Genomic DNA, 24628 nt, shown 5'->3' on the forward strand with positions numbered 1-24628 from the left:
TCACATGAAATACAATTGATACAACTATAATGATAATTATGAAGACCGAACCTAGTTACATTTTCAACACTAGTGCGCAAGGATTAAGGAGCCTCTAGTGCGCACGGATCAAGCAAAAGAGAGCAGGTTTTGCAGAGCAAGTCAAGGAGGCAACAGAGGAACAATTGTGTGCTAGAAGAGCCAGGATCAAGCAAGATCAAGGCCAACCAAGATCAATTGTATCAGTTGAGATTTGAGAGAGAAGTAGAACGCTTTCTTAAGGAGACAGATTGCTCTGTAATAGATCCAAGTGTTCAAGAACAATCAACAAAATAGCCACATCAAGCAAGAAGGCTTTCCCTATTAGGTTTCCTGAGAAAATAAGTGTGTCAATTTGTGCATGTGTTTATCTCTGTGTTTTTATTTCGCTGCTTGTGAATTGTTAAGAGACTACGTATCTTGGTGAAAGTAAACTAGATTTCATTTTTTATATATTCATTTAAGTAGTTGTAGAGTTTCATGGAAATTTAACAGTTACAAGCTTTCATTGATTCATGATAATCATTACTAACCCCTTAAAGATGAAGTGGTTTGTTCATCGGGGTTGGGATATTCAAAGTTCCTTTTATCTAGATAGCTCATGCATTAGCCCAGGAATTGGGTGAGGGCTAATGAGGGACGAAGAGCTTAGACTAGGATTTTGTCCATGCAATTTCATTTACCCTACCAATGTTTTGTATTTTATCATGATAGCACATGCTTTGTTGATTTTTAATGTACCTTGGACAAGTGGTTTCCCATGTGGGTTAGTCTCTACCTAGGGAAAAGTGTCCAAAATAATTATTTTCCTAAGTGTGAATTTATAAAGTGAAAGTGACTTTATAAGTGGTAAAATCAAATGTTAAATTATAAAGTGAAAAGTGACTTTAGAGATAAAGTACAATGTGGGTACTTTATTTAATGGGTGAGTTAAAAAATAGAAAGTGAGAATTAAAAGTACATTTATCCTCATCCCTTGATCTAAATTAATCTGAGCCTATGTTGCAAGAAATGTTGCCCACAAGTCCGTTTCAACCAAGAAATGAAATGGAAACGCGTATCGTATGGCCTGGAAACGAGTTGTCGATCGTACTGCCACGTTTCATGCTGGGGAAACATAGCCAGTACGGCCGGAAATGAGTTTCCAGGCCTTACGACGGAGTTTCCACTTCATATTGCGATTTTTCTTTTTTTTTGTTTTTGTTTTTTCAGTTCTAATTTTTGATTGGCTGAATACAATATCTTGTCGATGCTTCTAGATGCCTCTCTCAAGTTATAAAAAGACTCTCGCCTCATTCCCTCATCACACAATTGAGCAAGTCTTTTCTCTTGGAGATAGACGATTTTAGCAAAGGAGAAAAGAGGAAGAGAGCAGTGGTCTTTTGTCTTTATAGTTCTTGCAACCTCATAGTCTTTATTGTACTTGCAGCCTCATATATATAATAAAGGCTGATTTTGAGATTTGGATATATAATAAAGGTTGATTTTGGATATTCTGATATTGCTATTTTCATTATGTGATCATTCACAAGTAAATGTGATGTAAAACTAATCATAATGTTTAAACTTTAAATGTAATAAATTATAATGTATCACGTATGCTTTATGATTGCACATAACATTTCTTAAATGTCCTAAATCCTAATATATATATATATATATATATATATATATATATATATATTGCGTTCCCCCGTTTCCAAAATTTGGGGGGGTTACGTTTCATACCCGTGCCCGTTTCAGAAACTCGCACCCGTTTCCATGTTTCGTGCAACTTAAATCTGAGCCATTAGATCTTAGGGTTGCCCAAAAGCCATTTAGGGAAACAAAAGGGGGAAAAGAAAAGAGAAACTATATTCATTCTTCATGAGAGCAGATTGGAGAAAGGAGGCTGAGAGCTGGAGAAAAGTTCTGAAGGAGAAATTTGTTGCAGCGAGCTGAAGGAGTGATTTCTGGGCAAAGTTGGGCACAGAAATTAAGGCATAGAAGATAGCGGAAGGTACAATACGAACAACATTTAATGTTGTGAGTTGCACGCCGTTCGAGAGAAGTTTTTGAGAAAAAAATTGTACAGTCTGTACAGCAATACAAAAATCCATACAGTCCATATGGAATCCGTACAATACAGTTTGTATCCATACAGTACATATTTTCAGCTTCAAGTGGGCATCGAAATCGAAGCAAAGTGGGCACGGTTTTCAAGGAGTTTTGGGCTGAAGAGATAAGTTGTATTTTGCTATTTTATTTTGTCTACAAGTGTATTTTTCCTTAACTTGAAAGATAAATAAATTTGAAGAGCTCTCTAACAGGTTTTCCCTGGAGAAGATTGAAGGGGTTTTGCCTAGGTCTAAGTTGACTAAAAATGTGTGTATTTTTATGTGTGTTGCTGGTCTGTTTATGTCCATATTTATTTTCAGCATGTGTTGACAGTCCCATGTGTTTTAATTTGAAAATTTCCTTTCTAGAATTCTATATGTTGAATGTATGTTTATGGGAAAGGGCATTTAACTGAATGGGAGTGATATTGTGAAATTAAAACCAGGTTGGGATTGCAGGAAACTTTTTAGTCATCAACTTTCAACATGCTTTTCCTTGCTCTTTGTTGCATCAACCTCTTAGGGCAAAGTTTTTAAGCCCCTGCTCAATAATGAGGAAAACAAGGAACCAATACAGGTGACAAATAGCAATCAACCCGAAGATGGAAGGTGTATAGTATGGAAATCACGGAATGCTACCATCATCAAAGCCTCCTATTTGTGCCATGTTGCCTCAAAATCTAGCAAGCCTTGTGAGGGGAGCTCACAAGGTAAGAAACTAGAACAAGGGGCAACAATGAGGAATGGCCCACTGTCACCACAACCACTACCTCCTACTTTTTGTGAACTTTCACCACTAGGGAGGCTTCCTTTTAGTTAGGTCACCTAAAGAATATGCTAAGTTTAAGGAGCAAGGTGACAAAATAGGCTTATAGAGGATAACTCTTTCTAAGAACAAGGCTTAGCAAGTATGATAAGGCTATGAAAATTTCTAAATCTACACATCAAAAATCTTACTGCAATCACTGGTTTATCATCTCCTACTTGTTTTTACATTCAACAAGTTATTTAATTATTTAAATAATGATGAAAACACTATTGCAGACTACACATAAATACAGATCATGAACTAAAATAGAACGAGACAAATACACAAGGGGCACTGTTATTTTTGGACAATCGTCCCCGGAAAAACCCAATGCAGGAAAATCGGTGCAGCATATAGAGGGTTTGTATTATTAAGCAGATTTCTAAATACAACTAGGATGCCAAATCCAGCTCACCCAACAAAGAATAAACCCGGCAGAAGTACCTCTATCCAGAGATAGATGAATAAACCCCACAGGTGATTGCGTTGTTCCCAGTGCTGGGCAGTGATGGCTGCTCCAAGCTCTGCGTTGGAACTGCGTAACCTCCTCTAAGCGTTGCGTTACTGCGACACTGCGTCAGAGCTCTCCCTCTGCGTCACTGCGTCAGATCTCTCCCTCTGCGTCACTACGTCAAAGCTCTCCTAGTGCTTCTCTGCCTCTCTGTTATGTATTCTCGGCCTTGGACTGAAGTCCCTCTGCCGAACTGCCCCTCTCACTGCAACAGATCACTTGTTCGATTTTCTCAGCAAACCTCGCCCCAGAAAAATCGAACTGATTGATCTCTCAAGTGTATCTCCAACTGACTCTCAAGCCTCCTCTTATACTTTTCCTGTGGATGAATCGATGACCGAGATTAAGTCCCTAATCAACGGCTAAGATTAAAACAGACTTGATCCTCGTCACTTAGAAGTTTCTCACCCATATTCTTATTAATACCCATTAATATTTTTATTTTCCTGAGTTTAAACTTAGGAACCCATTAAAAATATTAATTATTTCAATAACTCCTCATCCGAGTGGAATTTCTCCAAACGATTTATAGGTTTTGAAGATCTCATGTGTTCTAGCCCCTCCACAAAATTTTGGAGCTAGAGCACATCCGATGCTACCCAAAATCAACACTCCCTCTTAGCGAGGAATGTGCTCTAGCAATACTTCTCAAATAGAAGTATTACACTGATCCACTGCATTGATCCTTTGCGCTAATGATGCTAGGCCTGCTGCCCTTCATCTACTGCACTGCTGCATCCTGTACTGCTGCCCATGACTATGCCACTGTCACTGCTACATCTGTACTGCAACTCCCTCTCAAAATGTTGCCTCATGCTACCCATAGCACTGCCACTGCTAACTGCTGCACTGCAACTCAATTGCTGAGAAGTAAGCAACTGAAAAACTCACCCAAACACTGACATGTTAGTCAGTATGGATACCTCGTGATGCTGAAGCTACCTTTGTTGCTACAGCGTTGCTGCAAACTGCTTTGTGCCTCTCGCACTACTACAACATCCACTGTGTTGCCTCAGACTTTGGCATTCTAGCTCTGCCACTGTCGCTCCATCACACCTTGCTCCAACCGACACCCGTCATTCTGCTACTGTCATTAAGGGCTCCCGTAGCCGTATGTGATCCAAGAGTTTGAGCACCTCAAGGATCCTACCCAACATGCAGTCCTCTCGACTACAACTCCATGTCGCCCCACCTCTTCTCCAAAGGCGCATGAGCACTCATGGCACAATCATCATCCTCGCCTTCCCTGTCAGCGTTCGCTAGAGCAACCTTCGATTCAGAAGCTTCCTCCTTGCCCTTCTTCCAAGGGCGCTAAGTGGCATAGTGTCCAAATTCCCCACACTTGAAGCATTTTACCATGGAAATATCCTTCTTCTTCTGCTTCTGTTTCCCTCGCTGTCCCGATGATGTGAGAGCTGCATCCTCCTCCTCCTCCTTCTTGACCTGGGCTCCTTTGCCACTACCCCCCACCTTGGTCAACCTCTTGATCTCTTCTTGTTGAAGAGTTTCCCACATCTCCTCCCAACTAGGGAGAGTCGTTCTGCCCAAGATACTTTGGACAAATGTCTCCCAGTCCTCGGTGACTGCATTCAGGGCAGTCCTAACCATGAACTCAAGATCTGGTTTAGACCCCACAAAAGTCAACTGGTCTCTAATCCCTTGCAACCTAAGGAGGAAGGGATCGATCTCTTCTCCCTTCTGCGTCTGGTACTATCTCAACTGATTTTCTAATAGCATCTTCTGTCGGACAGAAGTGCCCTAGTACAAGGTGGTCAGCGCCTCCCACATCTCCCTTGTTGTTTCCTTCTCAGCAATGTGTGGTACTACATGATATTTGACCTGTCTAGGATCATGCACTTGGCCTTCGCCTGGGTCGCCTCGTACTTCTTTAATGGATCAGCGTCGACCGGAACAACAACTACTTTCAAGGCATAGTCCTTGATGCGATGTTTGTCTAAGATTGCCAGGATCCTGGCCTTCCAGATGACAAAATCGGATGCTCCATCCAATCTGTCTTGATCCCTTAATCAATTGACCGCCATCTCTGCTCAAAAATAGGACTGGTTCTCTTCTCCCTCTCCTACTGCTAATCCAGCAAGACTTGGAACTGGATTTCTTTGGCACAAGAAACCCTCTAAGGAACAAGCTCCTCTAAACTCCCTCTGAGTCCTGATTTCCTTCACGGAAATCCTCCGGCCAAATGTCAAATCACTCCTCTCCAATCCTCCTTTGCTACTGCAACCCGGATCTAGATTTCTTTGGCTAGAAATCTGTCAAGACAGTGACTCCCTCTACCTTAGCTCTGTCTCCACAGACACTGTTCTGCACCTACAGCAACAGTGTCCCACCAACTCTTCTTCTTCACACTCATGTAATGAAGGTCGAATACCCTTGAATTATAGACCGAATGATGCTTCTTGTGTTGGTCGAAATGATGAAGAATGATACCCAATATATAGTGGTTGTATGGCGGCTAATTAGCCCTAGTAGAGCCGACTTGTCATACTTGCAATGAGCCAACTTGAGGGCTAGAAATGAGCCGACTTGAGGTGCTAAACAATTGAATTCTCCTTTATATTTTATATGAAAAATGAGGACCATAGCTAGCTCATATTTCAACACTGCCTCTTAGCTAGGGAGGTAGTTTTTCATTCTCTCTTAAGATTCATCTTCCCGACCAATCCATAGGTCTCTCTGCTCATAGCCTAAGGAAGAGGACACAATCCAAGTTTCTCTCTCTCGATCTCAACATAAGGAAAGATACTAGCATCCATCTCAATGCATCTCCCGAACAACAATGTCTCTCGGCACACAGCCTACAGGAGGAATCGTCAACACATCCCTTGGACCACAATGTCTCTCGGCACACAACCTACACGAGGAATCATCAAGATATCTCCCGGACAACAATGTCTCTCAGCACACAACCTACAGGAGGAATCATCAACACATCTCCCGGACAACAATGTCTCTCGGCACACAGCCTACAGGAGGAATCATCAACACATCTCCCGGACAACAATGTCTCTCGACACAACCTACAGGAGGAATCATCAACACATCTCCTGGACAACAATGTCTCTCGGCATACAGCCTATAGGAGGAATCATCAATACATCTCCTGCACAACAATGTCTCTCGGCACACAACCTACAGGAGGAATCAACAATACATCTCTCGGACAACAATGTCTCTCGGCCCACAGCCTACAGGAGGAATCATCACTACATCTCTCAGACAACAATGTCTCTCGGCACATAGCCTACAGGAGGAATCATCAATACATCTCCTAGACAACAATGTCTCTCAGCACAGCCTACAGGAAGAATCATCAATACATCTCCTAAGAAACAATGTCTCTCGACACACAGCCTACAGGAGGAAACATCAATACATCTCTCAGACAACAATGTCTCTCGTCACACAGACTTCAGGAGATGGTCTATCCCTGATACTATGTATTCAGTGTTCCCTCTCACTAAGAGAATGATTCTCATTTATTCCAATTTCTTCACATAAACATCAACAACCAGTTCATCATCAGAAATGTAGCTATGATGGATCCCAACAACATTTAATTATCCATTCATCTTCAGCCAGGACTTCTCTTGGAAGCAAACATTAGCAGCTATTAGCAGACAAAAGTAGACCTTAGTAGTGGCTTCTCACAAAAGCAAGCATCAACAGCCATAGTAGAATCTAGCAGACCATAATCAAATTCATCAGATAAAAATAGGGCTTCAGCAAATGAAACAATCAGTGAATCAACCAAGTCAACATCAGAGTCTTGCAACGTTTTCAAATCATTCATCAGATGTAGTCCATTGTGTCAAAGGTATCACCAGAATCATGCCTCAAAAACAGCGCCCTCTTACACAAAAATTACTGTTAAAAATGTAACTAGGTTCGATCTTCATAAAATGTATTTGTCAAAAGAATTTTTATTATTGTTATAATGACTTATTAAAGCATGGGTTTCATGCTTGGGTCGTCATTCTATTAGTCAAAGTCCCCATTGTGGGCTCCTAGGATTAATAAAGAGTCATTAGAGTCATTGTATATTTTATGAGACCCTTCTTGGGCATTCAGACAATGTAAAAAGAATTATTTGAGTTAAAAATGAATTATGTAACCTCCAAACCAAGTTGGCCTCAAGAAGATCAAGGAAGGCAATTCGACCTCATTGGAAGGCTATATATACAAGCCAGTTCGACTTCATTTGAGCATCTCACTCTCTCACACATAGTTCGATATTTGGAAGCTGGGAAAAAAAGTGAAATTGAAGGAAGAGTCTAAAGGGAGTGCGAGTTTGGTCACGGAGGGAGGGAAGAAGAAAATCGAAGTTTTGGTGTCTCTCTCTCTCTCTCTCTCTCTCTCTCTCTCTCTCTCTCTCTCTCGTGTGGGCTAGTTTGGGAGATTGAAGCCTCCTCTTCAAAGACAGTTGCTATTGATGTCGGAAGCTGCCAAGTTGAAGTTGCTAGGGTCGAAGTTGTTGTTGATGCCAGAAGCTGCCAACTCGAAGTTGCTAGCATCAAATGTATTGATGCCGGAAAATGCCAAGTCGAATTTGTTAGGGTCGAAGTTGTTGTTGATGTCGGAAGTTGCCAAGTCGAAGTTGCTAGGGTCGAAGTGTTACCACTGCTAGGCCGAAGGTTGGATCGAAGAAGGAGAGGTTGGCTTAGTGTGGAGGAGGTTTTTGGCTATGTTGAAGAGTCTCAAGGAAAACTATTGAAAGAAGAATTTTCACTTTATTTTCCCCTAGATAGGGGTTTTTCCCTACCAAAATGCCTACATCTTGTGTCTTGTGTTTTTGTGATCTACATGCACACATAATTTGGTAATTGCTTGATGAAAGATAATATATCAAATAAGTAAAAGAAGCCAACATAATTCACAAGTAATTATCAAGATAGAGAAATCTAACCCTAATCCTACTAGCATTGATTTATCAACATGGTTTCAGTGCTAAGGCCAAAGATAATTGAAGATCACATCATTGCCTTGAAGGAAATGATTTGCTCCCTCTATGATAAGAATGGGATTCAATACTATAGGAGAAAAAATATAGTTTAAGGATCTATTGAAAGTAATCTAAGGAACCTCAAGAAGTCGATTAAAGGATCATATAAGGAGACCTTATAAGGAAAGAAGCTTACTATCTTCAAGGACAATGTCTAACACAATAAAGGAAGAGAACAAATTAGAAGAATCATTCAATTACAATGCTTGGAAGAAGAGGATAGATCTCATCCTCGAAAAGTCTTGGATCTAGTAAAAGGAAAAGTGAAGAAGTCTCCAAGGAAATCAAAGAATTCTAAAGGGCCAAGAAAGAAGGGACAGGGATCAAGCAAACTTTGCCAAAGAAGTTTCACCAAAGAAGAACATGATGGAAGGACCCAAAGTCAAAGACCTATTTGCTAGGAACTCTTAGGGACTCTATCCCTTGCATCCCTCAAGCTTGGAAGGAGCCCTTACCAACTTCCAAAGATAAGTATCTTACTCCTTGTATTGTCTTTTATATTCGGTGTCTCTTACTTATCTAATTTTGTTTATATTAAATACTAATCACATTTCTAGTCATATTTTTGTTTAGAAAAGACTTGTTGAATACTCAAGGAACATGGAAGAAGGCTTCACAAGACAAAGCATTGGAATTACAAGGTTTGTTAAGAAACAAGAGGTATGTTTTGAATTACAAGTTTTTCTCTCTCCATATTCATTCTTGATAAACTATTACTAACATCTTTTTGTCTAGCTCTCTTGAATCTTAAAGATTCTTGATTGGGTGATTCATCATTAGATAAATCTACCCTCCTCATATCTCTGATTTCTCTTGTGGAACCCTAGAAAGGCTCATTGTGAAAAACCCTAACTTAAGGGTATGTCGATGATTATGTGTGAAACCCTAATCTTCTTAGGGTTATCGTTGAAAGAAAATGCCTGATGATTTGATGAGATCTACAGTAACTGATTGATGCTTTGATGATGTCTTGTTTGGTGTTTTGGTATGGTTATGGAAACCCTAACTTGTTAGGGTTGAAGGGTAATATCTGAAATCCTGAACCTTTGAAGTATTGATAAATTAGGATTTGCTATATTTTGTGTTGAAACCCTAAATCATTAGGGTTTGGTAGAATGTATAAGCAAGACCCTTATAATGTCTTAGAAATGATTTCCTTGGGATGTGTGTGTTTGTCTGATCAAACCCTGGTCTGATCAAGTCTGTTATATGTCTAACTCTTATTGATATTTGTATAGTTGGGTTTGACTAACACATGTTGTGATATGCTTGTGCATGATGATGGAATCCTAGATATATGAGTTGACCTAATTGTTGATGGTCATGAGTCCTAGGGTTTGGAACTAAGCCCTAGTCGAAGTTTGTTTCTCTAGGATGATAGTATTTGTGAAATCTAGGGTTTTGGAGTTAAACCTTAGTAGAAGTGAAAATCTCTGATGTATGATGACAATGTGATAATTTGAGATTTGTGTAAGTTTGTTGAAATCTGAGTTTTAGTTGTGATTGATGTTTGACTAAAAAAATCTAGGGTTTGCAAAAAACCCTAGTGGAAGCTAGTCATGTTGTTCACTGAGCTGTGATTGGTTTTGATTGTTAAATCTAATGTATGAAATCTAGGGTTTGTATGAAACCCTAGTGGGAAGTTGAACATATGAATTATAAAAGTTGTTAGATACTTTGTAGATCTATATTTCTTTGAATTATTTCTAGGGTTTGTTATATGTTATAGTAGGGTATGTCATACCTTTGGAAGAAACATTGAAACCCTAAATGTAATGAAAGTTGTTATGATATAAGCCTTGATGAAGTAGTCTAGGGTGTATGATGTGAAAATTCCTACACTAAAAAAACCCCTACTGCAACAGATCTGAATCTACTTCACCTACTTGATTTTTAAATTACATTAATCAAGTTATTCTTCTGAATGCTGAAGCAAATTATTTCTGCAACCTACACTAATTAAATATTTGATCTCATGAAACAGAAAACAAAGCAAAGAACAAGATACATAGGACACTTATTTTTGGACACAATAGTCCCCGGAAAAACCCAATGCGGGAAAATCGATGCAGCAATTTTGAGGGTTTATTATTATGCAGGAGAAATATCTGAATACAAATCTAGGATGCTCATCTAGCAATCCTTTACAGAGAAAATACTGGTGGAAAATCTGAGTGAGTTTTACCTCACTTCACTCGATAGAATTCTCGTTGATCCGACAACAAGACTGGCTAACCTTGGCTACTTCTGCGTTGGCCCTATGTAGGCCCTGCGTCAGCTTTTCAGGCTCTGCGTCAGCCCTACGTCACCTCTCCTGCCCTCTGCGTCGACTATCCTGGTTGTTCCTGCAATTCCGGCTTCTGCATGACAGACAGCTTTCCCCTCTACATTGTCCTTTCTAGATTTGCGTCAAGGCTACATGAGCCCAGACTGGCATAGCGTCATCTCTCCCGGCTACTTCACTGCCTCTCTGTTAGTTTTCTTCAGAAAGTACTTCTCCCGGATTCTCACTACCCCTCTACTGTTGAATGATCACTTAGTTCGAATTTCTCAGCTTCCTAGCCCCAGAAGTAGAACTCTAGATCAGTTCGTTCTCTTCGTGTGTGTTTTCAAATGAACCCCAAGCCTCCATTTTATACTTTTCCTGTTGAGTCATCACTATCAAATCATCATCATCATCATTGAGTCATCATCAATGAGTTCATATCACCAAAGGGTCCACACGAGTAGTACATATCATCTTATATTATCTAGGAATCCATATTAATATCATCATCAAAGAATCTAGTCCAATCCATCATCAACGAGTACATGTCATCAACGAGTTCATGTCATCAATAAGCTTATGTTATCAAAGAGTCCATATTATCATCATCAACATCATTATCATCATTTAGATCAAATAGTAAGGATTTCAATCATGTTATCATAGTCAGCAAAGAGTACTTATCATCATTAATAAGGAGTACACATCACTACACATTATTTATCAATATCCTTAAGGAGTTCATATCATCATCCACATCATCAAAGAGTTTTCATCAGCATCAATCAAGGTGTTCACATCATCAAGGAATCATCATTTATCAACAAGTCAATATCATTATCATCAAAATCAACAATGAGATTACGAATCCAGATCATTACGAATCCGCATCATTATTAACATCATCAATGAGAAGTCAGGGTTTCGAACAAAATTAGTTCTAAGATCTAGGTTCATTTTTCATCTCCAAGACCTACCTAGGGTTTATAAACCATAACAATGTTAGTAATGATAAAAACAATAAAAGAAACATGAGATACTTATCTTTTGAGCTCATGACAGCTCCCTCTTGGTCTTGAGTCCTTATAGGATTCAACCTGCTAATCAGCCTTAACATCAAAATGTTAGATCTTTTATTAATCAATTCATAAGCCCAGCAATATGTCAACACTTGTCATTTTTTAATAGCATCCTCATTATGATAGAATGAGTGTTTTGATTCAGAATCATTTCTCCCATGCCTTCTTTTTGAAGATGGCTCATCTAGATCAGCAACAGATGCATGATGACTTCTACTTCTTTTACGATCATCATCCCTTTCATAGTCATCTCTTCAATTCCTATAAGGACATTGAGTTTGATAATGACCATACACTTGACAATGAAAGCATTGAATATTGCATAGATCTCCTTTATCTCTTCCACCCCTTCTATCTCTTTCATCTCTTCTATCTGGAGAGGGAGGAGGAGATGTTCTACGAGAGGTAGAATCCTTTCTTGAAGCAAATTTAGGACCTTGTCTTTTACCGGCACTTCTTTGGAATTTGCCAAAATTTGGTTTCTGCTTCTTGTTTCCCTTCACATGAGTTACAAATGCTTCTACACTTGATTATTCAATTTCTCCTCTAGAGTAGAGTGTTGACTCTTCTTGAGTGCATGTTGTCCATAACTTGTCAAGGTTGGAGCTTTCTCTCTTGCACTAAACCTGAAGCAAATGAGTCCCAAGATCTAGGGAGACCACCCAAAGAAACAACTACTAATTCCTTATCACAAACTTCTTCATCAGTAACTTTGAGTTGGTCTCTAATTTGAGATATTTTGACAAGATATGATGCTATAGTGTTAGTCTTTGTCATATTGATGTTTCAAAGCTCACCTCTTAGATTGATAGATTGATTCACATTGTTGATTGTATACAATCCAATGATAGCATCATAGATAGCCTTAGCAGACTTGTGTTCAGCAATATAAGGAATCAAGTGATCCCTAACAGAATCCAACAAAATACTTCTTGCCAAAATATCATATTCATGATACTTTTCCTTTCCTGCTTGATCAGATGGTTCAATGACTTTACCTGTGACAATTCCCAAGACCTTGTTCCTTTCAAGAATGATCTCAACTCTTGCCTTCCACGCCCTGTAGTTAGTAGCTCCTTCAAGCTTACTTTTAGTCTTCATGAATGAGGAATTCATGGTGAAAGTGTAGGACAAAACCTCAAAAACTTTCAAATGCTCTTCAAGATGATCTTCAAGTGTGTTTCAAGTGCTCCTTAAGATGATCTCTCTGCTCTTTTCCTTTACAACAACTCTGATACCATGTTGAAATTCTAGTAGAGAGGAGACTAGAATAGCTTTTCACAATCTGATAGCTACTTCTACTGATAATTACTTCTTTCTTCTTTTATCAACAAGTAGATACACATGAAAAACTTCAACCAATGATTCTTCAATAAGAGCAGTAGATAAAAGATCACAATAGACAATGAACAGTAGATAAAAACAAGAGACAAGACACTAAGATTTAGGCTCATAGTCAGGGCAAAACCCACTCAGGGGAAAACCGAAGAACTTTCCTTATGAGAGAGAGATTATGTCCTTCAACAATACATCAAATGTTCCAACAAGGTCATGATAATCAACAACAACATTCTTAATCAAAGTCTGCTCAAAATGAGAGAGAGAATCTGCTTCTGTTTAATCAAACACTCTACATAAGAAGGTCGAAGAACAAGCTTGTAGTCACTGTAAAGGAGGGTCGAAGTTCTTACTGTGGTTGCCAACAAATTAAGGAGAAAATATACCAAAGACACTTCAGTGAACTTCTGAAACGTGTCATCAAGGAGAGTGAGCTTGTCTCTGTTGATTTGGGGTAGCATCGGATGTGCTCTAGCCACGAAATTTGGTGGAGAGGTTGGGGCACATGACATCTCCAATACCCAGAAAGGGTTTGGGCAGATTCTAAACAGTTCAGGAGATATTAAAATAATTAATATTTTTAATGGAGTCCCTAAGTCTAAACTTAGGGAAAATAAAATATTAATGTGTATTAATATGAAATTGTGTTAGAATGGTCCAAAAGACATGGATCAAGCCAGATCTAATCTTAGCCGTTGATTAGGGACTTAATCTCGGCCGTTGATATGTCAACAGAAAAAGTATAAGAAGAGGTTTGAGGGTCACTTGGAGAATACAACAAAGTGATCAGTCATTCTATTCTCTAGAGTGGGGTTAGCTAAGAGATTGGGAGTTGCAGTTGAGGGGCATTGAGTACAGAGAGACAGAGAGGCAGAGATAGTGCCGGGAGAGCAACGCAGTAGCCGAGGAGAGTGACGCAGAGCCAGCCAGAGCTCACGCAGTGCCACGTAGAGGTAGCCGAGAGTTGCGCAGAGCCTCAGAGAGGCTAGCGTTGCTGACGCAGAGGGCCAGAGAGCTGACACAGGGCCTCCTAAGGCTGACGCAGACCCGTTCGGGGTGACGTAGGGCCAACGTTGGGCAAAGAGGGGTTGACGTAGTCCAGAAAGGCAGACGTTGGGGTTTTTGGGGCAGATTGGAGCTGAGGAGCAGCCGGAAGGTGTTTCCAGGGTTTTAGCCTAGATATTTGTCTCAAACTGCGAGGTATTACTGCCAAGGAAATTCTCTGTTGGGTAGGCCGGTTTTGGCACCTAGATTGAACCCTGATATTGCTTAATAAGAAAACCCGCAGATAGTTGCACCGGTTTTCCCACATTGGGTTTTTTCGGGGACATTGGTCCAAAAATAACGGTGTCATGTGGTGTGATTGTTTCTGTTTCCTTCATTTGATGATCTGTAATATGTTGAGCATGCACTAGTATTTATTTTCAGTATTTACATTGTAAATAACTTGTTAAGTAATGGAACAAGTAGGTAGGAATAAATCAGATAAAGTGCATGGAGGGTTTCTAACTAAGTAAACTTAGAAACTTCAACAGTCTCTTCACTTTTTCGGCCCAAAAGATGTGTCAAAACAAAGGTGACAAATGTTCCCTTGTCACTGTAGCACGAGCCTTTTGAAACGAACCAAACAAAGGTCAAAATATGCTTGAAGTCTTCTTCTTCACACTCCTGTAATGAAGGTCGAATACCCTTGAATTGCAAATTGAATGATGCTTTTTGTGTTGGTCGAAATAATGAAGAACGATGCCCAATATATAGTGGTGATATGGGGGCTTATTAGCCCTAGTAGGGACATTTTGTCATACTTGCAATGAGATGACTTGAGGGTCTAATTATGAGCCAACTTGAGGTGCTAAACAATTGAATTCTCCTTTATATTTTAGATGAAAGATGCTGACCATAGCTAGTACATATTTCAACATCAAATGCTATCAGACACCCTTCTTGCATTAATACAATGCCAGCTTTGACACCTAAAGCATCATACTCTACTCCAAAGGGTTTTGAGAAATTTAGAGTAGCCAAGATGGGAGTAGATAAATTAACTTTCTCGTCACTTCAAAAGCACTGTTCGTCTTTTTCATTCCATTGAAAATAATTTTTATTTAAGATGTTTGACTATGGCACTATAAGAAGTCCATAATCTTTTCTCTTCGAAGACATCCGATAAAATTGGAATGATACAGAGAAGTTTAACATGGCCCTTGCACAAGGATGCCACACACAAATCGAGTAATGGTCCAAATTTTAAGCCTCGAGGGTTAGCTTAATAGGTCAAGCTGCCACTGCTAAAGCACCTCGCCAGTGGGAGGTCATGAGGTCAATTTTCCTCAACACCTTCGGGGCTAGGCTCTGTAAGTTTAGTCGATGGGATGTGATCCCTTCAAGTCAATCTACCCAGATTTTCCTCAGTAAGAAAAAAGGTGCATAATTTTTATAAATCTTTTGTAGTATCCACTAAACCTCAAAATTCATCTCAATTTGAATTTTAGACACATTTTGACCATTTTGTAATAACTTTGACTTTATTTGGGTCTACCTTGACTCCTTTTGATATTATGTGCCCTAAGTATTCAACTTCTTCTCTTTCAAATATACATTATAACATCTTAGAAAAAAAAATATTTTCTTCAAGGACAGTTACAACCTGCTCAATGTGTTTGAGGTGTTCCTTCCAAGTTTTTCTAAAATTAAGAATATTGTCAAAAAAATACAAGTACAAACATTCGTATATAGATGAGAAAAGTTAATTCTTGGTAGTTTGAAAAGCTATTTGAGCATTAGTCAAACCAAATGGCATCACCTTAACTCACTACATCCCTCATGAGTTTGGAAGTTGTCTTTGCAATATCTTCCAGTTGTACATGTAAAATCTCCTAATACCAACCCAAAGTTATTTTCTCACAGCAATTATTTATTCCCAACAATTTATTTAATTAACAAAATAATTTTTGAATTACTAAAAAATAAAATCACTTGTATTTTAACCTCTGGAAATATATGCAACAGAAATAAAAACTTCAGAGAGACCAATCACACATTGCAACAGATAAATAATTCAACCACAACAATTCTCCATCATTTATTCATCTGGAAAATCAAGGTTTTCAACCCATAGAGATTTACAAGGAAAAATATAATTGCTAGAACCTGTAACTCGAACCACTAGATGAATTCGACCTGGAGAAATTCAGCCCAATAAATTTGCTAGGAAATCAGCCTTGCGCCTTCCCTACAAGTTGCCACTGTTCCCCAAGAAATTTGGCCTCCAGCAAATTAGCTTCTCCAATTAAATCAACCTCTCTTTCTCTTCAGCAACTTGGCCCTACAATCTCCATAACTCGGCCCCTTGGATATGCCATCAAATCCTCCTATACTTCTCCTCTGCACTTCAATCTATTGAGCCACTCAAACTAGAGAAATTTGCTCTCTTGTTGTGTCTCCTCTCTCTTGTATATTCACCTCTTTGTTAGGCTTCTTTTATAATCTTCCTTAAGCCCAAATCCCTAACCCTAATCTCCCTTCTAGAAGATCTTAGAGATCAATGGTTGAGATTATTTCTAAGTCACTTAAATAATTAAATGATTTAGCCTTAAAAAATGACTTAATAGTCCACAGTAATTAATTGACTTTAATTATTGCACTTTTCCTAAGTTAGACCTAAGTTCCACTGAAACAGATACGGGAACGAGGTTTGAAACGGATACTGCAAATTTTCAAAAAATATGGATACGATACGGCAAGGAAACGATATATATATATATATATATATACACACACACACACACACACACACAACAAAATAAAACTTTCATATCACCATTCATCTTTTAGAATCTAGATTCTATATTTAAAAACACATAATCATCATCATGAAATCCACATAAACAGATTATCATCATCAATTCAGCATAAACATTGTCATCATCATTAGTGATTATCATAACATTCAACATATCATCAAGTTTTTGTTTCCAATTTCAATCATCAACATCATCACCATAATTTATAATGCTATATGCACACTACATAGTGCAAATTACAAAATGAACTATCACTGGCAGTCTACTATCATATGACATATTATGGGATTCAATGTTCACTGTTCAAAAGTTTAAAACATCATCATAAATTACATTTACATATCATCAAATATGTCTTCATCCATGTAATTAAAATTTAAGATCCACATCATCACTTGGATCCTCTCTATGAGAGGGAGCATTGCTGCCATGTCCACTTGAAGATGCAATTATTGGTGCCTCCTCATCAAATAAAGTCATATGAGACATGGTATTCAACCATGTCTCATATCCAAGTCAGGAAACTCTGGAAATGGATCCAAAACCCTTAAAAATGCCCGAAACATTTCAGAAATAGGATTCTGCGTTTCCAAAAAAATGGAAACGTTTTAGAAATAGGATCCTGCATTTCCAAAAACTAAAACGTTTTCGTGTCGTTTCCATGTCGTTTCCGTGTCGTATCGTACCCGTTTCTGTGGTTTTGGAGGGACATTTTCGATAACTTAGAGTTAGACTTAGGAAAGAAGACATAAATTACTTACTCCACCAAGCAAGCACCTAAAGAGGTAATAAATCACCTTCTACATGTTAAGGCACCAAGCCAATGCAGAAGACCTTCCAAAGCTATCACAAGATTCAACAATACATGAATCTATTATTAACCCGATCTTAGCTCTAATTTCAAAAATTATTTGGCTTTGCGTAAGCCATCAAATATTTCATCTATGAACAAGAAATTTATTATTTAGTCTGATTTTGTTTAATCCTCATCAAAAAATACAAGTACAAACTTTCATATATAGATAAGAAAAGTTCATTCTTGGCAGCATGAAAAGTTATTTTAGCATTATTCAAACCAAATGGCATCACCTTAAACTCATAATGTCCCTCATGACTTTGGAAAGTTGTCTTTGTAATATCTTCTAGTTGTACATCAATATATACTAACCTGATCTTAGGTCTAGTTTGAAAAAGAATTTGGTTCCGTGTAATTCATGAAGCGTTCCATCTATGAATGGAATGAGAAATTTATCACTTATTACGATTTTTTTCAACACTCGACAGTTTATACATAACATGAAGGATCCATCCCTTTTTTGAAACTAGAATGATAGGGGCAACATAGGGACTTCAACCTCTTGTGATGACGACTCTACATCTTAGGAGGTCTTGAATCAACATTTCAATTTTTGTATTATGGTGATGTGGATATCGATATGGCTCACTGTTAACTACCATCGAGTCTGGTTTTACTTCTATAACATGTTCAATTCTTCGTTTTTGGTGGCACCTTCATGGGTGGAGCTTAGAGAACTTGTTTATGTTTCTCAAAAATTTCTTGTATCTCTACACTTTTCGAACATATGAGTTCAGCTAGTAGAGTCTTGGACTGATAGGATTCAATGATATCTATCAAGGCCCCATTATAAATCAATTTTCCATTTGATGTGATGAAATAAGTTTGGTGGGAGGTGGTTAGAACCCATACAAATTATATATTTTATTGTGTGAATTGAATTTGATAAATGTTTTTGCGGGTTTGTAACATAAGTACCTAACATTTGCAACAACTCTAGTACCAAATCAACACCTCCTAGAGGTACTGCATAATACCCCTTTTCCAAGTTAACATTTGTATTTGCAATTGAATCTTGTGGCATTTGCCTATGCCTTAAATTTTCCTTTTGTCTCAACCATGACCTTCATATCTAGTGCAGGGTGTACAAAGAGATTTTATCTCTTTGAGACATTGATGTTGATAAAGTTGAGTGCTACCAAAACCTACAAGCACTGTAACATTATCATTATTTGCAAGTCCTTTCAATTTTCAAGTTCCTACTTGTGCAATGCCAATCATAGAAATCACTTGCTAGGGATATTTTTGGCATCTCTTTTGTCTTTTGATGTAGAAATTTTAACTATTGTAGCCCCAACCCAGTTTCACAGTTTTGTATGTAATTTAATGGCAACAACCCACAACGACATATGGCTGACATTTAAATACATACATTGAACTTGAAACATTTAAGGCTACTCTACCAGTTTTTTGAATTTTTAGCTAATACAAGAAAATAAATGCAAGCATTCATCACATGACACATTTATTTTTGGTCCAATTGTTGGAATTTCTAAGTCTGACACGTTAGAAACCCTTCATGCACTTTACTGATTTATTCCTACCTACTTGTTCTGTTAATTAACAAGTTATTTACCATGTAAATACTGGAAATAAATACAATTAAATGCTCAACACATTACAGATCATCAACTGAAGGAAATAGAAACAAGCAAACAAGTGACACTGTTGTTTTTGGACTAATGTCCTCGAAAAACCCAATGTGTGAAAACTAGTGCAGCTATCTGAGGGTTTGATTTATTAAGCAGTTTCAGAATACAATCTGGGTGCCAAATCCGGCTTACCCAACAGAGAAAAATCTCGGCAGTAATACCTCTCTACTCGGAAGAAGATATTCCGGCTGAAACCCCGGATAAACACTCCAACAGCTCCACAACTCCAATCTGCCCCACGAAACCCCAGCGTCAGCCTATAGGGACTGCGTCAGCCTCTCTCTGGCCCAACGTCACTCCGGCTTGGCCTGCATCAGCATCTGGAGGCACTGCGTCAGCCTTTTGGCCCTCTGCGTCACCTACGCTGGCCCTCTGAAGCACTACGCAGCTCCTGGTTGCCTCTGCGTGAGCCCTGGCTGGCTCTGCGTGAACCCTTGGTTGCTTCTGCGTCCCTCTCTCCGACTACTGCGTTGATCCTCCCAGTGCTATCTCTGCCTCTCTGTTTCTGTATTCACTGCCCCTCAGCTATACCTCTGATCACTAATTCTATCTCTCTTAGCAAAACCCCGCTCTAGAGAATAGAATCACTGATCACTCTAGTGTGTTCTCCAAGTGACCCTCAAACCTCCTCTTATACTTTTCTCATTGACAGATCAACGGTCGAGATTAAGTCCCTAATCAACGGCTAAGATTAAATCTGGCTTGATCCATGACTTTTAGACCATTCTAACACAGTTTTATATTAATTCACATTAATATTTTAATTTCCCTAAGTTTAGACTTAGGGACTCCATTAAAAATATTAATTATTTTAATATCTCCCAAACTGTTTAGAATCTGCCCAAACCCTTTCTGGGTATTGGAGATCTCATGTGCATTATCCTCTCCACCAATTTTCGTGGCTAGAGCACATCTGATGCTAACCCAAATCAACACGCCCTCTTAGCGAGGACTGTGCTCTAGTAATACTCCTCATTGAGCATCACTTTGATCATTTGGCATCGGTCCCTGTGCTGATGCTAGGCCTGCTGCGCAACATCCTCTGCATTGTTGCATCCTGTACTGTTACCCATGGCCCTACCACTGCCACTGCTACATCCGTACTGCAACTCCCTCTGTATTTGTGCTGCTACCTATGGCCCTACCACTGCCACTGTTACATCTGCACTACATCCCCTCTCATCATGTTGCATCGTGTTGCCCATAGCACTACCACTGCTAACTGCTGCACTGCAACTCAGTTACTGAGAAGTAAGTAATTGATCTCCCAACTCTAACATCTCCGTCAGGCTAGAAACACTCTTGATGCTGAAGCTCCCTCTATCACTGATAAGTCCTCCCTCTCTGACTTCTGCGCTGCTGCAACAACTCCATGCATCTCGCACCGTTGCACACCTCTCCGTGCCATCCTGCACTGGTGCAACACTCTCGTGCCTCTCGCACTGTTGCAGCCTGCTAGCCTCGCATTGTCCTGGGAATCCTACACTGTAGCTCCCTTTTGTCGCTCCATCCACATCTGTCTCTACCGACATCCGCCAGTCCTGCTACTCATCTTCGGGGCTCCCGTAGCAAGGTCTAATCCAAGAGGCTGGGTACCTCGAGGATCCTGCGCCTTATCGCCTGTAATCCGTCTGACTACAGCTCGATGTCTCCCCACTTTCGCTCAAGTGGTGTGTGTGCATTCATGGCACAATTATCGTCTGTCTCCACTTCCTTCTCTGCCCTTGCTAGCGTTGCCTTGGTCTCGGAGGCCTCTCCCTTACTCTTCTTCCTTGGACATCAAGTCGCATAGTGACCCAGCGCCCCACGGTTGAAGCATTTGACCTTGGAGAGGTCCTTCTTCTTCCGTTTTTCTTGCTTTCCCTTAGATGCTAGGGCAACATCCTCCTCTTCCTCTTTCTTGATTATGATCCCCTTGTCGTTGCTTCCAGTCTTGCTTAGCCTTCTAATCTCTTCTTGGCAAAGAGCAACTCACATTTCCTCCCAATCCAAAAGGGTCGCCCTGCCCAGTATGCTCTAGAAAAACACCTCCCAATATTCTGAGACTGCGTTCAAGGTTGTTCTCGCCATCAATTCTGGATCTGGCGTGGCCCCTATGGAAGTCAGCTGATCTCGGATCTCCTTCAATCGACCGAGGAAGAGTTTGATCTGCTCTCCCTTCTTCATCTAGTATGACTACAACTGATTTTCTAGTAACATCCTTCTCTGCACAGAAGTATGCTAGTACAATTCCTTTAGGGCCTCCCACATCTCATGTGTCGTTTCCTTTTCGGCAATATGTGGTACTACATGGTCCTTGACCCCATCAAGGATGATGCTCTTGGCCCTCGCCATTGCCTCCTCGTACTTTTCGTTATTAGCTGGGTCAACTGGGATAGCTATCGTCCTCAACGATAAGTGCTTGACACGATTTCTATCTAGAACAGATAAGACTCTGGCCTTCCAGACTACGAAGTTTGAGGCTCTGTCCAGCCTGTCCTGGTCTCTTACCCCGTTCACTACCATCTCGTTGCTCCTCTACTTCTCTTCTAGAAGTTTTCGATGTGACTCCCTCTGAGCCTCAATTTCCCTCCTGGAAATCCTTCTGCCAATGTCGAGATGCTCCTTCTCTGATCGTCTGTGCAGCTGCACCACTGATCCGGATTTCTCGGCTAGAAACCCTCGGTGGCAACTCCCTCCTCCTTGGTCTTGCCTTGTTAGGTACTGTTCTGACTAGAGTATCCCACCAACTCCACTGTGTAACTTACCCATAGCCTCTAAACCCTAGCAACCTGAAGGTTAGAGCTCCTAGGCTCTGCACAATCCCGGCACTGGCAAATCAGCCTCCTCAGCCAACTGTGTCAGCCCTCCTGGCCTCTGCATGAGCCTGCCTTTGCCTCCCTCAGCCTCTGCGCTGCCTCTTCCTGGCTCAATCTTGATGACGCAGGCACTGCGTCACCCCTTCCTTGCTGCTACTCTGCTAGGAATAGCTTTTGTCACTCAAGACAGCTGCTTTTTGCTGCTGCTGCTCTGTTCGGCTGATGTCCTCAGTTCTCCTATGATCTACAACCACGCTCTGATACCATGTTGGAATTTCTAAGTCTGACACGTTAGAAACCCTTCATGCACTTTATTGATTTATTCCTACCTACTTGTTCTGTTAATTAACAAGTTATTTACCATGTAAATACTGGAAATAAATACAATTACATGCTCAACACATTACAGATCATCAACTAAAGGAAATAGAAACAAGAACACAAGTGACACCGTTATTTTTGGACTAATGTACCCGGAAAAACCCAATGCGGGAAAACCGTTGCAACTATCTGAGGGTTTGATTCAGAATACAATCTGGGTTCCAAATTCGACTTACCCAACAGAGAAAAATCTCGGCAGTAGTACCTCTCTACTCGAAAGAAAATATTCCGGCTGAAACCCCGGATATACACTCCAACAGCTCCACAGCTCCAATCTGCCCCACGAAACCCTAGCGTCAGCCTCTCTCTGGCCCAACGTTAGCCCAGCGTCACTCTGGCTTGTCTTGCGTCAGCCTCTGGAGGCACTGCGTCAGCCTCTGGAGGCACTGTGTCAGCCTTCTGGCCCTCTGCGTCACCCACGCTGGCCCTCTAAAGCACTGCGCAGCTCCTAGCTGCCTCTGCGTGAGCCCTGGCTGGCTCTGCGTGAACCCTTGGCTGCTTCTGCGTCCCTCTCTCTGGCTACTGCACTGATCCTCCCGGTGCTATCTCTGTCTCTCTGTTTCTGTATTCACTGTCCCTCAGCTGCAACTCTAATCACTGATTTTATCTCTCTTAGCAAACCCCACTCTAGAGAATAGAATGACTGATCACTTTGGTGTATTCTCCAAGTGACCCTCAAGCCTCCTCTTATATTTTTCTCGTTGACAGATCAACGGTCGAGATTAAGTCCCTAATCAACGGCTAAGATTAGATCTTGCTTGATCCATGACTTTTGGACCATTCTAATATAGTTTTATATTAATTCACATTAATATTTTAATTTCCCTAAGTTTAGACTTAGGGACTCCATTAAAAATATTAATTATTTTAATATCTCCCAAAATGTTTAGAATCTGCCCGAACCCTTTCTAGGTATTGGAAATCTCATGTGCCTTAGCCTCTCCACCAATTTTCGTGGCTAGAGCACATCCGATGCTACCCCAAATCAACACCAATGACCCTGGAAAAGCCGACAAGGGGAAAACCAGTTTAAGGAGGATTTAATATTTGATTCGCAGGAAATTAATTACAACTTACAAACACACTTAGGGTACTCTTTCTCTTCCCTTCTGCTTGTGCTTGAAGTCTTCTGGAAAATCTGCCTCAAAATTCGCGCTGCCTAACAGACTTCACCTCAGAAATCAGCAAGACACAGGTAGCTCTATTCCAGCCATTGGACTGCACCTTCAGACAGCCTGATATTCACAAATTTTGTTCTGAATCACCTGCTCCAAACTGTTGCTGGAATGTCTGAAAATTATGTGACTGTTTTGCAGAAATATGACCTGAGATTTAAGCTGTCTGAGACCTTAAAACTTGGGCCAAAAGACAGCGATATTTGCCAGAGGAAACAAGCTGAAACCAGCTCTAAAATAAACCAGAAAATTTGCTGAGAATCCCTCTCTCAGCTCTCCACAAATACTCCACGCAGAAATAGCCTGGAATCTTCGCCTGCCACACTACTCAATTCCTAAATCTGTGTACCAAGAACTCAGCTGCCCAACTTGGATTTGTAGATTCTCTTTGTTGTGTGTTGCCTCCTGCTCAGCCAACGTACACCTCCTTGTTGTGCGCTTCCTCCTGCTCAGCCAGTGTGTGCTTCCTCCTTTCGCTTCTCCAAAATGCACATCAAAGAAAGAATGGAGTCTACCTTGCCTTTTCCCTTTTTGTCTCTCATTAGAGTAGGAAAACCTAACCTTATTGATCAAGGGCTGAGATTTATGAGGTCAATGGATGAGATCAATGTTGGAAACACTGAAAGGGGGGTGAATCAATATTTTACTATTTCTTAGCAATTAGCACTTTACTAATCATTTTCAGAGCATTAGTTAATCTTCAGCGATATTATCACTATTTAGTATCATATAGCAAAACCAGTAAACAATACCATACAACAATACAGAAAGATAGAGACAGTAGACACAAGATTTTTAGGTGGAAAACCCCCTCCAGGTCAAAAACC

The 24628-nt window shown here is 40.1% G+C and overlaps 1 protein-coding gene and 1 non-coding gene across 6 annotated transcripts in view; one reads left to right on the plus strand and one right to left on the minus strand.

Moving 5' to 3' along the window:
* The window catches only part of LOC149202693 (uncharacterized), a 199256-nt gene that overhangs the window by 48423 nt on the left and 126205 nt on the right, over window positions 1-24628 (minus strand). The window lies entirely within an intron of this gene.
* On the plus strand, window positions 15279-15386 carry LOC149202694 (U6 spliceosomal RNA). The gene has a single exon (XR_016254048.1). It is a non-coding gene; the product is annotated as a U6 spliceosomal RNA (small nuclear RNA).

This window comes from Pinus tabuliformis, chromosome 2_1 (genome assembly GCF_031772625.1).
Source record: "Pinus tabuliformis cultivar Carrire ecotype Pingquan chromosome 2_1, CPIR1, whole genome shotgun sequence".
NCBI lineage: Eukaryota > Viridiplantae > Streptophyta > Pinopsida > Pinales > Pinaceae > Pinus > Pinus tabuliformis.